Source organism: Berghia stephanieae, chromosome 14 (assembly GCF_034508935.2).
Source record: "Berghia stephanieae isolate SIO BIC M18660-M18661 chromosome 14, UCSD_Bste_1.3, whole genome shotgun sequence".
Classification (NCBI taxonomy): Eukaryota; Metazoa; Mollusca; class Gastropoda; order Nudibranchia; family Aeolidiidae; genus Berghia; species Berghia stephanieae.
This window is the reverse complement of record NC_088373.1, coordinates 24,215,405-24,220,935: the sequence shown is the minus strand read 5'-3', so window position 1 is coordinate 24,220,935 and position 5,531 is coordinate 24,215,405. Positions and strand designations below refer to the sequence as shown.

Below are 5,531 nucleotides of genomic sequence, written 5' to 3'. Positions count from 1 at the left end.
AAATTGATGAACTGTTTTCACTGTGTCGTTTTAATAGTGACTATCGTCAAACCTCCAGAATAGAGTTTACAGAGACTTGGCTATCTCCTCACATACCATCATCATGTTTTGATATTGAACAATACTCACTATTTCGAGGAGATCGGACTAATGTAAATAAACGAACTGGGGTGGGGTGTGCACATATATTAACAACAAATGGTGCCACCCCAATAACTGTCAGATAAAGAAAATGTATTGTGACGATTATATTGAATTTATTACTGTTTCGTCACGACCATATTACCTACCCCGGGAATATACTCATGTCATCATCATCAACGTCTACATTCCACCATCATCAGACAACACCACAGCGAAAAATATTTGAGGAAAGAAACACAGGACATTCAAATTAAGTCACCCGATGCCGTATTGATGGTCACTGGAGATTTTAACCAATGTAACGATTTTACTCTCCCGGGACTTCATCAATACGTGGACTGCGAGACAAGGGACAAAAATCATTAGATTTATTCCTGTGTAATATTAAAAATAGTTATAAATGTTTACCCCGTGCCCCATTAGGTTTATCTGACCACTGCATGCTCTTGCTACTCCCCACCTACCGCCCTGTTTTTAAACGTGTAAAACCAGTAAAGAAAAGTGTACAGATCTGGAACGGAAGTGTGTGTGAAGATTTGCGTGGTTGTTTTGAATGCACTGACTGGAATGTTTTTATCGAATCATGTGATAGTGTGGATAAGCTGAATGACTGTGTGAGTGAGTATTTAAAATTCTGTGAACAGCTAGTGTCTTGTAAAAAAGAAATAAAATATTATTCCAACAACAAGCCTTGGATAACAAAAGATCTAAAACTTTTATTGAACCAAAAGAAAACTCTCTTTACTAGTGGAAACAAAAAAGATCTGAAAACAAAACAAAAAGAGATAAAGAGAGTAATATCTAGTTAGCTAGAGACAAGTACAAAAATAAAATTGAAAAATGCTTTTCTTCTGGGGATATACGGGACACGTGGCGGGGGCTTAAAACTGCTGTTAACTATAATCCAAAGCCCACGATTATATCAGAAGATATCGAAATTGAAACTCTAAATAAATTTTATTCACGTTTCGACACAGCAAACAAATTTGATATTGAAAATGAAAAACATAAATTAGACAGGGCTTTGGAAGATGAAATGACTATTGAGGTCAGTGAAGAGGAAACGAGATTCGTATTTTCGAAACTAAACGAGAGGAAGGCTGCTGGGCCGGATGGATTGAAAGGAAAATTATTAAAAGAATGTGCCCATCAGCTTTCCCCCATTTATACACATATTTTAACTGGTCCCTCCAATGCGTTTCGATCCCTGAAATTTGGAAAACTTCAAAAATTATTCCTGTTACAAAAAAAGAAAAACTTGAAACTATGAACGATCTCAGACCTGTTGCATTGACTTCAATAGTTATGAAATCTTTAGAAAAACTTGTTCTTGTTAAAATTAGGAATAAGTTTATGCCATTGAATGATAGTCATCAATTTGCTTACAAACCAGGACGTGGCGTAGAGGATGCCATTTTGCTGTTTACAAACAACATCTACAGGCATCTAGATCACGCTAGGAGCTATTGCAGATTGCTTTTTGCAGACTTTTCTTCAGCGTTCAATACAATGCAACCTGAGTTGGTTGTTCAAAAATTGACTAGTCTGAATTTAAACGAGTATATAATTGCTTGGGTGCTCGAATTTTTACGGAGAGAGCACAATATGTTCAATTAGGACAAAACAAATCTTCCTGTATAACTACAAATACTGGTGCTCCTCAAGGTTGTGTATTGTCCCCTGTATTATTCACAATATACACGAAGGACTGTAGAAGTCAAAACCTGAGTGTACCCTTAATAAAGTTTGCAGATGACACCGCTCTTCAAGGCCTCATAACAAATGGCAACGAAGTGGCTTGTAGGCAAGAAATTGATAGATTTGTGTCTTGGTGTGATGCCCACCACCTAGAGCTTAACATAAGCAAGACAAAGGAGCTAGTGATTGACTTTAGGAGAGTGAAGGAACCGATAGAACCGTTAAAATTAAAGGACCAATTCGTCCAGCGAGTTCCTCACTACAAATACCTTGGTGTAACGATTGATGACAGGCTCAAGTGGGATGAACACTTGAAAATAATTAGGCATAAGATGTGCAGACGTACATATTTTTTATCAAAACTCTCTCAATTTAGAATAGATAAAACCCTCTGCACATTATTTTATAGAGCAGTAATCGAAAGTGTTTTGTCATTTTGTATAACAGCTTGGGGAGGCAATTGCTTAGCAGTGGAAAGGAACAAAATAAATTCAAATATTAAAAAATCCATTAAACGCTATATAAATGATGTTGACGATGTAGATCTTTTATACGAGAAATTTTGTATAAATAAAATAACTAAAATATTAAATGACCACTATCATCCACTAAGACCATTACTTATTATGTCAGAAAGAAGTGGTCGCCTTTTCTCTATTTCAACGAAAACAGAGAGACACCGAAAATCTTTTCTGCCGTCCAGTATTAGGCTTTATAACAACAAGCAATAATCATTTTATATAATTATTTCTCATTTTTACTTTTTAAAATATAAATATTAATTTATTAATTTATTTGTTTTACAATCTTTTCAATTTTCAATTTATAGTAACAGTTTTAACTATTATACAGTGTTAAAATTATTCATATCATAAAGTGCAGCTCTGGTTATACAGCTGCTCCTTTTTTTTATATATACATCCTATTTCTATTGTATTCTTATCTTATTGTGTAAATTATAACACGTCTGTACAAAAAATTTCCTTTTTGGGATGCAATAAAGTATTATTATTATTATTATTATTATTATTATATTATTATTATTATTATTATTATTATTATTATTATTATTATTATTATTATTATTATTATTATTATTATTATTATCATTGTGAGAAATACTCACTATCTGTGCCGACCTATTTGTGTGTTTGACATATAGATCGTTCGAAGTTGACGTCACTCAGGTCTTTGTCATTGTTTGTTTTTTTGTTGCCATCCGCGTTTATGAGTTATTCTCACTAAATTGTATTCACCTGACTATAAACGATCATGGAAACATAGTTTTGTGTGTTGTTCCCTTATACTGCCGGATGGCAATGTTGTGACCTCCTTAGCCAAGCGCATACTATCTTTACTTTTGCGATGTCTCAGGCATTTTCATGCTGGAAATAAATAGGGGGTAAATAGGATTCAATAGTCGTAGCGTCACTTCCTTCCTAATGACGCAGGGTAACTTAGTAACACTGGCTCTAAACTATCGGACGCCCTTATGAAATATTTCTCCGACGAGCATAAAAGTTTATCCAGAGGAGAAAAACATTATAAATATGATCGTGGTTTGACTTTTATACATTCTGATCACAAGACATACGAAAGTATCTAGCCAGCTTGAAGAATAAAAAGTAATGATTTTCTTTGTTTAGAACCAAGATGGCCGCCGTTGCCGGGCGGCATGACATCAGACTACTGAATCCAATTGAAGGAAATGTGCGTATAGGACGGTGAAAAATAGAAATTATCAGCGTTGATATTCGTTTTGCGACCAAGTATGGCAAAAAAAAATATAACAATCTTGTGGAAAACGTTCCACATAAACTAATGAAGGAATTACCTCCATATACTTTCCTCTTATCAACATTGTAGAATAGTGTGTCACCATAGAGAGATTTTACGGCTTTAGCTTATGGAATTTTGATTAGAACTTTACAAAGTTGAGAATCAAATGTTATGGCTATTTGTCTCAGCAAAAAAATATGTGAGTGACTTTATTTATATTTAATACTAGTTCAACCAACATTATTGAGCACTCTCGTACCTACAAGTTCCGACCAACACTCATATATATATATATATATATATATATATATATATATATATATATATATATATATATATATATATAATCGTGTTGGATACAAATGTGGTACGAATAGTGCTCGACATGTAATAATGGAGCGAATTATTACTGTAATATTTACCACGATGTTGGAGTCAGTCTATATCGATGTTTCAGGCCTTTCAGCCATCGTCAGAAGTGTGTGTTACATGATTTTGGTTTGTTGTGTGTTGTTGCCTGTTAAAGTGGTTCCGTGGGTTTGTAGTTGATTAGTAGATGGTTTCGTCTATGTGGACAGCTGTTTTACATCTCATTTTTCGTGTTGAGTGTGGCTTCATGATTATAGTTTGATTATAGTATAATTTTTTCTTCTAGGCATAAGCTGCATTGTTTTGATGATGGTGTGTATACTGTTGCTTTAGATATAATTGTCCATGAAATGTTGTGGTCTAGTTTGTTATCTTTTAATTTCCAAATATGTTTGCTGAGTTTTGTGGATGTTTTTTTCTTGGTGTTCCAAAAGTTGTGGAGGTTGTACCTTGTTTTGAAATTATTTTCCGTTAGTCCTACATACTTTTACTGCCCGTTAAACAAACAACGTTTAGAATCAAGTTTAGTTAACCAAGCCACAGTCACCGAAACTATAAAAAAAAGCATCCCATTCTTTCCTGAGGAATCATAAAACGAAATAAGGTTTCAGTTTTAGACGAAAATGCACAAGAAGTGATAACATTTATTTAATTCCCACTCATAAAACTGTTGAGCACTCTTTGGGATTCATGCTCACCAATTACATATATATTTGGTCTTTGCGTCGTACTCAAAAGGTAGCGAGTTCGTTCACCTGCCGCTGCGCTGCTTGGCCTTGAGCAAGTAACCTCGCATTATCTCAAATTGCGGCGTTGCACTGCGGCTGACTCCTGGGCTGTTCCAGTCTTCCCTTGGAATAGATCTTAGAGATAAATTTCCCCTATTTGATGTATAAAGGGAATTTTATTAATTTTATTTTATTTATTTATTTGATATTTATATCTGTACAAATATCGTTTGATGAAATACCGTCTATTGTATATCTTTTCACAGATCCGTGAAAGAAAGGGATGAAGAACGCATAAATTGTGACACGTCTCTATCAGATTTAACCAGAAATAAAATAGTATTCTTCCACAACTTTTTTTTACAGTTCTTCCAATTATATGAGTTTGCAATAATATTGCACCTTAGCCTCAAGACGGTATTAAGTCGGGATGGTTAAGATGTTGGAAATTGAATTTATAGCCAGAAATATCAGACTTGTGTTGAGTTTGTATGTTTTATTGAGGTAAATGTATACCTTATTTTAGGGTGCTAATGCCAACGATTTATATTTTTGACGAGTTTAACATTTAATTTGGCTGTTAAGCATCTTTTCGTAACGACATATGGCCATTTTGAGACGATGGGTCACGTATTATATTTATTTTGACGGGGTCTTCAAGTTTTCCTTGTGGAAATGAGACTATCTGGTATCGCGGAAAATTCCCATTTGAAATCTAAAATTTTGCCACATAAATGCCCGAAAACGTTGCCATATTCTGCTGTAAAAATGCCAAATTTTGGATATTTAGTTAACTATTCTTATTCAGATTCA

General features: G+C 34.1%; 1 protein-coding gene across 2 annotated transcripts in view; it reads left to right on the top strand.

Moving 5' to 3' along the window:
• Positions 1-5,071, top strand: part of LOC144959934 (uncharacterized) — a 25,148-nt gene extending 20,077 nt beyond the window's left edge. For both annotated transcript variants that reach the window (XM_078892799.1, XM_078892800.1), the window contains exon 6: positions 4,985-5,071. The gene's annotated coding sequence lies outside the window, so the exon portion shown is untranslated. The remainder of the gene's footprint in view (positions 1-4,984) is intronic.
• Positions 5,072-5,531: the final 460 nt, after the last annotated feature.